The 14,150-nt window shown below is 48.6% G+C and overlaps 1 pseudogene; it reads left to right on the top strand.

Annotated features, from left to right (window-relative positions):
• The first annotated feature begins 1,973 nt into the window (after positions 1-1,973).
• On the top strand, positions 1,974-12,307 carry LOC147956977 (putative disease resistance protein RGA4; annotated as a pseudogene).
• The last annotated feature ends 1,843 nt before the right edge of the window (positions 12,308-14,150 follow it).

Here is a 14,150-nt window from a genome sequence, read left to right as displayed (position 1 = left end):
CTCCGGTCCGGCTATTGCATCCCACTTACAGTAAGAAACTTCCCCCATCTCCGGCAACCGGCGCGTAGGTTCCAACAGGTCAGCACACTGCTGCTGCTCATGTGAGTCGTTGGAAGTCCGGAGTGTGGTAATGGGAGATTTTGCGGTAAAATTCCGAGTCAGATCAAAGGCCGATGGGTTTAATTGGGCATTGGTGGCAGTGTATGGTGCAGTGCAGCCAGAGCATAAACCCGATTTTTTGGCTGATCTGGTCCGTATTTGTGGTAGCGAGCAGCTCCCAATCCTTGTTGGGGGCGATTTTAACATTATTCGAAGAAGGGAGAAAAGAATAATGATAATTTTGACGGCAGATGGTCGTTTATATTCAATACCATAATCGAAAGCTTGGATCTTAGAGAGATTGAGCTTTCTGGTAGGAAATTTACTTGGGCTAATTCGTTGCCAAATCCGACATTTGAGAAGCTGGACCGTGTCCTTGCTAGCGTCGAATGGGAGCAGAAGTTTCCCCTGGTAACAGTTCAAGCGCTATCGCACGCAATCTCGGATCACACCCCGTTGTTAGTTGACTCTGGCGAGGCCACCCATGTGGGGAATAAAAACTTATTTTCTTTCGAATTAGTGTGGTTTGAAAGGGAAGGGTTCCTGGATCTGGTAGCAAGAGAATGGGCTAAAAATTCAGGAAGGAGGTCTCCTGTTGAACGATGGCAGAATAAGATTAGGCATCTACGAAGATTTCTTCGTGGATGGGCTAAGCATATGCATGGGATTTATGAGGCTGAGAAGGAAAGGCTCCTTGTTCTTATTCAATCCCTAGATTTAAAAGCTAAGTGCTCCATTTTTAGATACCACAGAGCCGGAGACTAAAGTGGAGGCGGAGTTGACACTGAAAGAACTCCTTCGTGAGGAGGAATTGAAGTGGGCTTTGCGAGCTAAGAGTATCTCCACCCGTGCCCCCAGGACGCCCCCCAACAGCCTTTTTTTAGCACTGGCGACATAGAAATGCCCCAGCCGTGCCCTCACGAACTCACTTTTCGCCAGAGTAAGCAAAAAATACAGCCGGCACACGCAGGGCAAACCCAGGAAGCTGGGGGCGCCGGTGTTTAACTTTAGTTGCAAAAGGCCCACTGTCAGCCTCTCTAGTCTCTCTCTCCTGGCAAGGCCCACCACGTGCCTCCCTCGCTGTTGCTCGCCCCCGCTCGTCCGCTCCGTGGCGCGTCTCCCCCGCTGGCCCCCGCCGGTCCGCCGCACGCCGCCGTCTGCTCGCACGGCTCTCCTCTCCGTCGTCGGAGGGCCTCCCACGCCAAGCCGCCCGGCCGCCTCAGCTGCGCCGCTGGCACGACAGGCGCTCCTCCCTCCCTGGCTATGGCTCGCGCGCATGGCGCCTTCCTGCTGCAGCTGCTGGACTTGCGCACCACCAAGGCCGCCGCCGAGCTCAGGTACCAGGAGGTGGGCACGAAGGCCGTCGACGCGCTCGTAGAGCCGGTCGGGCATCCCTAGCTCCTCGCCGATGGCCACGAAGGGCACGCCGTCGTACTCCACCACCGCGCCCGCCGGCTCGAAGTAGTGCCGCCACACGTTGCCGTTCTTGACGCGACCGCGGCCAGGGCGCGCCCCGGTGCGGGCGGGGCGCGGGGCACTCGGTGTAGCAGCAGCAACCCGGCAGAGCAGCAGAGCTGCAGCGACAACGATAGGAAGCAGGGGAGGAGTTCGGCAGCGGCGTACTTGGCCTCTGCCGTAGGGCTCCGGTGAGGCAGCCGCGTACTTGGCCTCCGCCGCCAGGAACGGACGCGCTTGAGCTCGTCTTCGACGCCGCCGGGCCCCGCGCATCTTCTGCATCAGGTCTCAATCTCGGACGAGCTCAGCTCGGCCAGCGGCGTGCCCCGGTCCCCCTCGCAGAGCGTGGCGGCGAGCGACTCGGGCCGCCGCGCCAGCTCTGGGCGAACGCTCCCTCCGCGCCGTCGAGGGGCTCAACCATGGCGTCGAGTGACCACCCGAGCTCGTCGACGGAGTACTGGAGCAGCTCGATGCAATCGCACACAACCATCTCCTCACGCGTGTGGTTGGACAGGGACGCCAGGCCAGCGACGGCCCCAACGGCGCTCACGGCCTCGCCAGTGTGTTGCGGAGCGCAGAGCGGAAGACGGGCACCGCCTCGCTTGGGGGGTTGGGGTGGAAATGGCTAGAGATTGTTTCATCCCCAGGCCAAAGTTTTCACCGGCAGTCCCCTAGGCAGCGAAAAAATGCCTCCTGGGGGGCTCAACGGCTGGAGATGCTCTAAGGCTCGCAAAATAGTCTAAGGGGATGACAACACTCAATTTTTTCATATGATTGCAAATGGCAAACATCGAAAAAAGAGAATATTTCAGCTTGAGCAGGATGAGGGGACAATTTTAGGACAGGAAAACCTAAAAGCTTATATAACAGAGTACTATAAGCAACTGTTTTGGCCTCCGAAGGATAACTTTGTATCCTTAGGTGAGTCCATGGTTGAGGATGTCCCTCAACTTGTGGTGGACGAAAATGATATTTTAACTGCCCCATTTATGAAGAAAGAGGTGTTTGAGGCCATTTCACAAATGAAGAACAATAAGGCTCCAGGGCCGGATGGTTTTCCGACGGAGTTTTATAAAAAGTGCTGGCCCATTATCAAAGGGGATTTGCTTATGATGTTCCATGATTTTTTCTCTGGACAGCTTCAGTTGTTTCAATTAAATTTTGGAACGATAACATTACTGCCTAAGACAGAGGCCGTTCGTATTGAGCAGTTCAGGCCTATCTGTCTTCTTAATGTAAGTTTCAAAATTTTCACCAAGGTCGGGACCAATAGACTCACACAAATTGCACACTCTGTGATACAACCGTCCCAGACTGCTTTTGCAGGATATTTGTATCGAACCGAGTTTGACTCTCACAGGAGACTTAAGTCATCGTTTGAAGGATAATATGGTCAAGATAGAAGAACTAATTGTTGCAGCACAGGGAATTATTGCACTGGCAACGCCGTCGAGCAAGAGCAAAAATGTTGCTGCCAAAAATATACGCACACGCACCACTTCAGCACCAATAGGAAAGGTAACTGGTCGAGATGAGGATCTTAAGGAGATAACAACAATGCTTCGTAATGAAAATGTTGATCTCAATCCAAGCTCAAGTGATAGTAACTGTTTCTCGGTAGTTGGCATTCATGGAATGCCAGGATCTGGGAAGACAACCCTCGCACAACATGTTTGCAAGTATGAGAAAGTTAATGGCTATTTCGACCTTGTTATGTGGATTCATGTTTCTCAGAACTATAGTGTGGGTGACATTTTCAAGGAGATGCTTGAGGCAGCTTCAATGGACAATAAATCATGCCCTGATTACAAGAGCCTTGATGTCCTGGAAAACGAATTAGAGAAGAAACTAGAGGGCAAACGACTCCTATTGGTACTAGATGATATCTGGTGCGATAAGGATGATGATAAGCAGACACTAGTAAAGTTACTCTCTCCATTGAATCTGGAAATAGAGGAAGCAAGATCCTTGCGAAAAGTCGCCACAAAGATGCATTTTCAGATCTTGGTCCTGGTGTGGCACGCACTGCTATTCCGATACGCCCCTTGGATGATCAAGTCTTCTTGGAACTGTTCCTGTATTATGCCCTTCAAGATGCAAATGCAGATGATCCAGATTATCAAGAAAATGTGTTGGAACTGGACTGACTGACCGCGAAATGCGGATCGCCTCTCGGCGGCGACTGACCCTGGCACCTTGTTGGTCGCCGGCGTCGCCGGGCAACTTAGGATCCCGGTTTTCCTGCCTAGGTTCTTCCGACGCGGAGGAGCCGACGCATACGGGTGACGCCTCCCCCCTTCCTGCAGTTCGCCGGAGGAAAACTGACGAGGAGTTGGCGGATGAGTTCTGGGCGGATATCGGTTACCCTACTCCGGCGTCCAGGGTTTGGGAGCGACCTTCAGCTCGTCGGGCAGGTGAGGTTTCTTCTGTTTCCAGGTCAGCCGAGGATGGAGATTCTGCGCCGGTCTCGATGGAGGGCGTAGCAGCAACCTCTTCGAAAGTGGCGGAGACGGCTGCAGCTCCCTCCCGCGGTGTCTCTGGAGTCCCCGTCCGGTCGAGGCCTCTGATCAAGCCTTGGATCGGCCCAGTTCCGCCGCCTCGCCTGTCGCCGCCAAGAACGTGGGTGATCTTCTACCGCGAGCATGTCTCGCCGATGGAGGAATCCCGCCGGTGATCCTTGGGCCTTCGTCGTCTTCCGGCCATCCTGGACGGGCTGTGGACGTCGCTGTTGTTTCAGATCCTGCACCGGCGGCTGCATCAGGCATGCAGGTGTATCGTGTGCGTCCACTCCGGATGGTTCATCTTGGCCGTTGGCTTGGTCATATGTGGACCAGGAAAACGCTGGGGGCGAACCCTAACTTCAATCGCTCTTTCGCTGCCGTCGTCGCCTCTCCAACGATGATGCGCGGCGACCCTTCCGCGCCGCCGGCCATCTCCACCGATCGCCAGCACTTGCAGCCTGCAACGTCTTCCCAGCCGGTTTCTTCGCCGACGGGCGGCGCGCCGGGCTTTGCTCCGGGCGTCTATCAACCGGTGCAGGCGGCGCAGACGCATCTAGCGCCGGGTGGCTTCGTGCCGGCGCAGCAGCCTCAGGCACAGGAACTGCCTCTGCAGCAGTCTCCGGTGTATCAGCCGCAATTTCCGCAGCCGTTCTTCACTGCCCAGGGTCAGTATGTGCAGCACCAGCCGTTCCTTCTTCAACCAACGGGGGGCTATGCGCAACAGCAACAGTTTCAGTCCATGCAACACTCTGGTATTGCCGGGATGCAGGTGCCGGCCAGCTTCAATGCCAGCATGCCACAAGCTCCATCTGCTGCCGGCGTTCATGCGGCCGCACGCCCTCGGAAGCCAAAGGGCGGCAAGGGTGGTCGACACAAACCTCCTGTACCACCTACCGCTAATCCATCGGCGACCCCTATGATGCTGCCTTTGATGCAGGTGCCCGCTTCTTCGTCTATGATGGCAGTGGGTTATGGGCAAAACACCCCTTTGCAGTCCAGTTTGTTGCAACAACAGCCTATAAACCAAAATTCAAGGGCAGCCGAGGTGATAGTTAATCCTAAGAAGGTATGGTGCTCGAAGTGTCAGGCTGCAGGGCACACATCTGATGACTGCGAGACACAACAGTATTGTTTTATTTGTAACAAATATAATCATCCGATGACCATGCGGCGCTGTCCCGCTCTCAAGATGCCGAAACAGGTGGCGATGTTATGTGGATATGGAACTGAAAGTATGGCCTTCTTCCAGATGCCTGATAATGTTTGTAGGGAGGATCTTGCACCACAGGATTCATTGACGGCGTTGGTATCTATTTCTGGTGGCTCTATCACTCCAAGTATCGTGGAGGCAGAGGTTGCTAGATTGCTCAGTATCAGCAGCAGTGGATGTGGGAGGCCATTCCGCATGGCAAAGACGCTTTTCTCATGTCCTTTCCGAGTGAGGAGGTGTTACAGAGGGTGACTGGCTTTGCAGTTTTCATCAAATCTCACAATGTCACTATCGAGTTCAAGCCTTGGAATACGGAGAGGATACCACACTGTTTCGAGCTGATTCCTATCCGGGTTCATGTGCATGGGGTGCCTCACGCTCTCCAACACTTCTTGGGGCTTTGGGCAGTCGGCTCGGTGATTGGTGCTACTCTTGATGTTGACCTTCTCTGTTTGCGCCGGAGAGGAATTGTTCGTATCCAGGTAGCAGTTTTGAAACTTGATGCTTTTAAAAGCAGCACAATTGATTCTCTCTCTTCAGACGTGGTGGTTCAAAGGAAAGGTTATGAGTTCCGGTACAGTCTTGAAAAGTCAGACTTCCGCGTTGATAGTGACTTTGTGCCTCGAGTATGGGAGCATGGCGATGATTCAGGGGGCGACAAGGGGCATGACAGGGAGGACACAGCGAGGAACAATGATCCAAGCAAGAGGTCCAAACCCACTTCATCATCCAACAACTCTTCGATGCCTTCTTCATCGGGTGGTGTGGTGCCCATGCAGATCGCCATTGCCGTCACACCTCCGAACTCTCATAGTGGCTTACCCGTCACGGATGCTTCACCGCCTATAAGGGGGGCTTCTCCGTCGGGGTCGGATTCTTCGTCCAGGGTTGCTTCTCCTTCGTCATCAGCGCCCCGGTCTTTGACGCTGCCATCTTTGGCTCCCAGGTCGCCATCGCCTAACCACCACCTGGGGAATTGTGGGCGGTCTACACCAGAGGGGACAACTCCAGCGTCGTCGTCATCACCGCCCTCTCCGGTGGCGCCCCGGTCCTCGATGCCGCCATCGTCGGCTTGCTTGTCGCCACCGCCTAACCCCCATGAGGGGAGTCGTGGGCAACCCGCGCCGGAGAGGACCGCTTCATCGCCGTCGTCATCATCGCCCACTCCGGCTTCTCCGACTCGACGTGGTGTCATCTTCTCTCTGTCCGTTCGAGCTGGCCAGGAGTCTGCCATGGCTGTACTTCGCACATTATCATCCACTCCTCCGCCGCCGGGGGAGGGGGTGCCGGCACCCGGACTTGAGGAGGCTGAGGAGCAGCCCCTTCTTTCTTCTTCTTCGTCGTTGCAGCAGCCAACTATGCCTGGCGGAGTCGATATGATGGACTTCGAGGCGGATGTTACTCCTCCATCGCTGAGGCGCAGCGGGCGTCATCATGTTGGGGCTGACGGATCTGCAGCCACCGACGAGGATTCTATGGTGAAGGCCATGCGTAGGACTGTTGCTCGTAACCTCGACTTCGAAGGTACTCCCTCTCGCAAGTCTTTTATGTCTTTTGATAATTCCAAAGTATCTTCAAATATTACTAGACTTGGGGTGTCACTAGGACGTAATGAGAATGAGATAGATTTTTCGGTCAAAGCTTTAAAACAAGTGGAGTTCGACCGGCTTACGGTTGCTCCGAAGTTATCGAGCTTTGTCGACCCTCTCGTGTCAGATGAGGAGGCGGAGGATGCTGATGCCAATCATGAAGGCAAGCTTCTCTCTCATTTGGTTAATGACGCGACTGAAGTAGACCTTGAAGATACAGTACGCGACACTACGCTTTTTGAGCTTGTCGCGTCGGTGCGCAAGAATAAGTCTAACTCAGCAAAGAAAAGAGGGCGATCTTCTAAAAAAGTAAAGAGATCTAAACATAAAGTTGGTTTATCATGAGAGGCATGTTCTGGAATAGGAGAGGTCTTGGCGACTTGGCTAAACACAAACACATTGCCGATTGTGTTAAGGACCATTCATTGGACTTTGTGGCTATCACTGAGTCGGGCAAACGTGATTTTCCAACACGTGATCTGGACCACTTTTCATGTGGTTTTGATTACGTATGGCACGTCTTACCACCGACCGGGAGGTCCGGGGGAATTTTGCTAGGTATCAACTCTACATACTTACAACTTTTGTCCATGTCAAAGGGGGAGTATCATATCAAATTCCACCTTAGAAATAAGTCCGACAACTTCATCTGGAGCCTGGTAGCTGTATATGGCGCCGCTCTAGAGGAATTTAAATCTGCATTTCTAAAAGAATTAGTCAACACCTGTCGAGATAATCCCCATCCCATGTTAATCGGGGGGGATTTTAATATCCTTCGGTATCGGTAGGAAAAAAACAATGATCGTTTTGACACTAGGTGGCCCTTCCTCTTTAATGTTGTTATTGACAGCCTCGATCTGAGGAAGATCACGATGTGTGGTCGTCAGTATACCTGGGCCAATAACCGATCGGTGCAAACCTTCGAAAAACTGGACTGGGTGCTAGTTACGACTGACTGGGAATAAAAATATCCCCTAGCCTCGGTTCCGGCACTAGAAAGAATTGAGGCCTTATCGGATCACGCTCCATTGCTAACCGATTTTGGACAACCAATCCCAAGTTCTAACTGTCACCAGTTTAAATTTGAACTAGGATGGCTCACTAGAGAGGGATTTCATGAACTAGTTAAGAAGGTGTGGGCGCGCCAGTCTCGTGGTAACACACCCATTCAACGATGGAATAATCGAATCCGCGCCTTGCGTCGATTCCTCCGAGGATGGGCCAAACATACTGCGGACATTTACAAAAAAGAAAAATTGCGTTTGTCTACTTTAATTGATTCCCTTGATAAAATAGCGGAGGTGAGGTCTCTGTCTGCTGTTGAGATTGAGCAAAAAAGTAATCTCAACGCGCAGATTGCCCGCATATTACGCGAGGAAGAGATTAAATGGTACCAACGTAGCAAAGCAGATTCGCTGGTGCAAGGTGATGATAACACGAAATACTTTCAAATGCTAGCTAATGGCAGGCATAGAAAGAAGCGTATATTCGCCCTTGATCAAGAAGAAGGCCGAATAGAGGGGGATATACCACTTAGAAATTTTATCACTAAGTTCTACAAAGACCTTTTTGGGCCTTCACCTGAATCTAATTTCCAGCTGGACGAATCCATTACTCACGATATTACTCAAGTTACTGAAGCGGAAAACGAATTCCTAACCTCTCCGTTTTCTGAGGAGGAAATTCGAATCGCGGTGTTTCAGATGGAACACAACAAGGCGCCGGGACCGGATGGCTTTCCCGCTGAGTTTTATCAAAGCTTTTGGGACGTGATTAAGGAAGACTTGGTTCAGTTGTTTAACCAGCTGCATTCCGAGGATCTTGATATTTCCCGTTTAAACTTTAGGGAAATTGTCCTATTGCCTAAGATTAAGGAGGCTAGTCGTATTCAGCAATATAGACCGATTTGCCTTCTGAATGTAAGTTTTAAATTTTTTACGAAGGTAGCGACCAACCGGTTGAACAATGTAGCTGACCATGTCGTAAAACCCACTCAAACAGCATTTATGCAAGGACGCAATATATTAGATGGAGTGGTCGTCCTGCACGAAACTGTTCATGAACTGCACCAGAAAAAGATGAACGGTGTCATTCTTAAAATTGATTTTGAGAAAGCCTACGACAAAGTTAAGTGGCCCTTTTTGTTGCAAACCTTGCGCATGAAGGGATTCTCACAAAAATGGTGTCGCTGGGTAGAGAGTTTTGTATCTGGAGGTAGTGTGCCCATAAAAGTTAACGATGACGTTGGGAACTATTTTCAGACAAGAAAGGGGCTTCGTCAAGGTGACCCCGCATCTCCTATTCTGTTTAACATTGTGGCTGACATGCTAGCTACCCTTGTTGAGCGGGCTAAGCTGGATGGTCAAATTAGTGGGGTCATTCCACACTTGGTAGAAGATGGTCTATCCATCGTACAATATGCGGATGACACGATACTTTTTATGGATCATGATTTAGAGAAGGCAAGAAATCTTAAGGTGCTCTTATGTGCTTTTGAGGAACTTTCTGGTCTCAAAATTAATTTTCATAAGAGCGAACTTTTTTGCTTTGGCGAGGCTGCAGAATCAGCACCCGAGTATGCCGACATTTTTGGATGCCAGCTTGGGCAGTTTCCGATTCGATATCTGGGTATTCCCGTCGGCGTCTAACTATTGCTGAGTGGAGGCATGTGGAAGAGAGACTTGAGAAACGTTTAGCCAGTTGGAAGGCCAAACTGTTGTCGTATGGGGGGCGATTGATCTTGATCAATTCTGTCCTAAGCAACATGGTTTTATATATGTTTTCCTTCTTCCACCTGCCGAAAGGGGTTCTACAGCGACTCGATTATTTTAGATCCAGATTTTTTTGGCAGAGTGATAATGAAACTAAGAAATATCGACTGGCTAGGTGGAGCGTATTATGCAGACCTAAAAGTCAAGGGGGCCTGGGAATCCAAGACCTTGAGATTAAAACATTGCTCTTCTCAGCAAGTGGGTTTATAAACTACTCACTGAGAATGGAGTATGGCAAGAAATCATTCGCAACAAGTATGTGGGATCCAATGCCATTTCTCAAATTTATTGGAAACCTGGGGATTCACATTTTTGGAGTGGTGTCATGAAGGCCAAGGAATTCTTCTTCCAATTTGGGACCTTCTCGGTTAGGGACGGTTCTCAGGTTCGTTTCTGGGAAGATACCTGGCTAGGGAACAACTCACTAATGGTGCAATATCCGAGCTTGTATAGGATTGTTAGACATAAATTTGTCACGATCAAACAAGTCTTAGGACAACAAAACCCCGATATTTCTTTTCGTAGGGATCTTTTGGGAATTCGTCTGGCAGCATGGAATGAATTACTCACTCGCCTAGATGACATTCAACTGTCAGATGAGCCGGACATTTTTCGATGGAACTTGCATCAGAATGGCAAATTTTCGGTCAAATCCATGTATGATGCAATGGTACATTGTGATGCTCCGGTAGATAACAGGAAATTGTGGAAGCTAAAAATTCCTCTAAGAGTGAAGATTTTCCTCTAGTTTCTAAACAAAGGAGTCATTCTAACTAGAGATAATCTGGCACGACGAAACTGGCATGGGCCCAAGTCATGTGTCTTTTGTCAACATGACGAGTCTATCAAACACTTATTTTTTGAGTGCAAGTTCGTGCGGGCAGTTTGGGCCGTGGTCCAGGTAGCTTCGAATTTATACCCACCACGTACTGCACGGAATATGTTCGGCAACTGGTTGCGGGGTATTGATAAACAATTTTCTGCACATATTCTTGTGGGAGCGGCGGCCTTATGCTGGGCAATGTGGCTTTCCAGGAATAATGAGGTTTTTAACAACAAAAGTGTCTCATCTCCTATGCAGGTTATTCATGCTTGTACACGATTGATCCGTACGTGGTCTATCCTGCAGAAGCCGGAGGACAGGGACCTTTTTATGATGGCGTCTACCCGGCTGGAGCGTACGACCAGGGAGGTTTTCTACCCCCATGGATGGCGGTGTGATTTACGGATAGGATCTACCGCTCCTTAGGCTGGACACGATTTATTGCTTGGCATTGTATCAAATTATTTTATTTTTAGAGTGCTCTGGACGTTTTGGCTGTGTGCATCTAGCTATGCAGAGGCCGGGCTTTCTTTCTATATGATTGTATCACCTCGATATATCTATTCAATGAAAAGTCCTTTATCAAAAAAAAAATGGAACTCAAAATTATTGGGGCTGAAATTGCACAGAAGCTGAAAGGATCACCTCTGGCAGCCAGCACAGTGGAAGGGCATCTACGTAAAAGACAAAATGATGTCGACTTTTGGAGAGAAGTTCGAGATCGGGACCTTCTGAATGAGACGACAGGGGCCCTGTGGTGGAGTTACCAGCATCTTGATGAGCAGGTGAGGCGATGCTTTGCTTACTGCAGTATTTTCCCCAAAAGATACCGTTTGAACCTTGATGAGTTAGTTAAACTATGGGTGGCAGAGGGGTTCATACAGAGCACTAATGCAGAGGAGGATATCGAAGCTATTGGTCAGGGTTACTTCCATGAGTTACTGGCAACCTCATTTGTGCAACCAGGAGGATACTACCAGGGCAGTTTGTGCTATTTAGTCCACGATCTTATGCATGATTTAGCCGAGAATGCAGCAGGGAGTGATTGCTTCAGAATCGAGAATGGCTCGAGCAGAGAAGTTCCTCATGATGTTCGCCAACTTTTCGTTGCGAATGGAGCAATGGTTACTGAGGACATTATTAAACTGAAAAACCTACGCACTCTCATTATTGATCATATGGAGCTTGCACCGGCTGACAAAGAATTCTTTGAGGAAGTGTTTGAGAAGCTGCAGAAATTGCGAGTATTGGCCATTGAAACCTCCTGGACATTGATCGATGAAATAAGTGTGTTCGAAATCCCAGCAGCTATTGGTCATTTAAAGCATCTCCGGTATCTTGCTTTAGTGTTCTACGAAGCAGCGCTATATTTACCAAAAACAGTAGACAGTCTTTACCATCTGCAGGTGCTAATGTTTGGTTATGCAAGTGATGTAGAAGTTTCATCTGATATAAACATGGGTAACCTCACCAACTTGAGGCATATCATCGGCGGCGAAATAACAATGCATATTCCGAACATTGGCAGGTTAATATCACTACAGACAATAGAAACTTTTGATGTAAGGAGGGAACATGGGTATGAGTTAAAACAGCTGAGGGACCTAAACAAGCTTCGGGCCATTCTGACGATCCAAAATCTTGAAAATGTTGAAAGCAAGAAGGAAGCACATGAAGCAAAGCTAGCTGATAAGAAAGGGCTGACCGAACTGCGACTTTTCTGGGTTAATGATAGAGCTTGCACACCAGAAGTTCAAGCACAGGTACTTGAGGGCCTTTGCCCACCCAAGGATCTTAAAAGTCTGGAAATCTGGAGGTACCAAAGTCTGAGGTACCCAAGTTGGATGGTGAGTGAGTAGAACGGTGGCCCAAAGTACCTACATGAACTTATATTCCACGACTGCAGTCGTTTGCGACCTGCTCCCGAACTTTTTGAGCATTTCATTCAACTTCGCCATCTCTTAATTGCTGAATGCTGCTGGGGCCACTTGCCAGACAATATGAATAAGCTCAGGTTCCTCAAGAGCCTAACGATTTGGCTATGCTGGTATCTTAAATCACTTTCAGAAGTTTAAAGTGTCTTGCTGCAATGGAGAGTTCATGAGTTCGTGCAAACAAATAGGCCGTCCAAACTGGCAAAAACTTCAGCACGTTGAAGCGAAGGAATTTATACATTAATTATGAAGTTGCTCTCCCGTTGAAAATGATGGGTCGAGAGGTATATACTTCTATAAATGCCTTTGATTCCTACCTTTTCAAGTTAAGAACCATTAGGACGATTGTTTCTTAAGTTTTTTAATACATTCCCTGACTGAAATACCAGGCTTCATACTGTGGATGCAGCTAAAGGAGAAACCCTATCATTCGTAGGATATATGTTGTCGATTGACCGGGTGATGAGTTCTGGTTCCACGTATACCTTGTCATTAGGTTCTATAGAAGTCGTCCTATATATCATGCGTTTGCAGACAATGCAACATGTCATTGCTGCGAGCAACCGATGTTTTTTAACAGTGTTTAACGCTGGATTTATTTGCTTCATATGGTTTGTAACAATGTGGAATTATGACAACTAAATTCACTTGTTTCATATGGTTTGTGATGTCGTGGAATGATGGCCTCTGCATTTGTTTGGTTGTAATAGTTTGGGGCGATGAACACAGAAGCTATATATTTATTTCCAATAAATGATGATCTGTTTATTGCTTGTTCTTGTGCTAACACACAAACATAGTCTCATTCCATCATAATAGTTTGGGGCGTGGAATAATGTTCTGTTTTCAGATTCGAATTGTCTGTAATAATATTGTGCAATGATAGACACTGGTTCTGTTTATTGCTTGTTCTTGTGCTAACACACAAACACAGCCTGAGATGGTTTCCCGAGACTGCTGTGATTTCAACTGGGATCTATGATCTTGTTGCTCTGTGCTGCCCAGGTGTGTGCTCCCTCCGAAATGTCTTATAATGTGGGACAGTAGTTCTTATACATGTGCAAAATATATCTGCATTTACCAAGGGAACTCAAAAAAATTCTCCAGAAGTTTATTTCACAGAAACATAGTCTCATTCCATCATAAAATAAAACCCATAGGCAGCTCTCACTATATGTCAACATGAATCTTTGCTTATCCAATCACTCCCTTCTTCATCTTACAGGTGCTTGCAAAAATAATACATTTGAAGAGCTCCAATTGAATTAACACAAGGAATCAGCTACCATGTTTAATAATACATTTTATCTTCTCAACGTGCACGCAGAAAATACGGACAGTAGCTAGCAGAACTTCAGAAAGGCGCATGAATATCCAGCAAGCAAGGTTGCAAAAATAACTTCACATATATTATATAGCAAGCTTCAGAAAGATGTATGCCATTCGGTCATCAAATCAGGACTGCAGAATCATCTGCAGAGAGACCCATGACACATTGCAAAAGCATCAGCATTCAGTCAGCAAACGGGGTTGCGGAAAACAATATGAAAACGTAGCTTAATATACAAGATAGTAAGTCGGAGCAATGTTTCGATCTGCCAGGCCTTCATACTTCTTAATATACAAGATGATAAGTCGGAGCATTGTTTCATACTTCATATTTGCAGCTCGGCGGATGGAAATTAAGAGTTCAGGAGGGTCAAATAGTTCAGGCATGCCAGCAACAGCCGAACAGTGTTGGTGGTGGTGGCCGTACTAGTAGTAGCAG

The sequence above is a fragment of the Triticum urartu genome, chromosome 7A (genome assembly GCF_056163025.1).
Source record: "Triticum urartu cultivar PI428250 chromosome 7A, HENAU_Tu73, whole genome shotgun sequence".
Lineage (NCBI taxonomy): Eukaryota > Viridiplantae > Streptophyta > Magnoliopsida > Poales > Poaceae > Triticum > Triticum urartu.
This window is presented reverse-complemented; position numbering and strand designations above follow the sequence as displayed.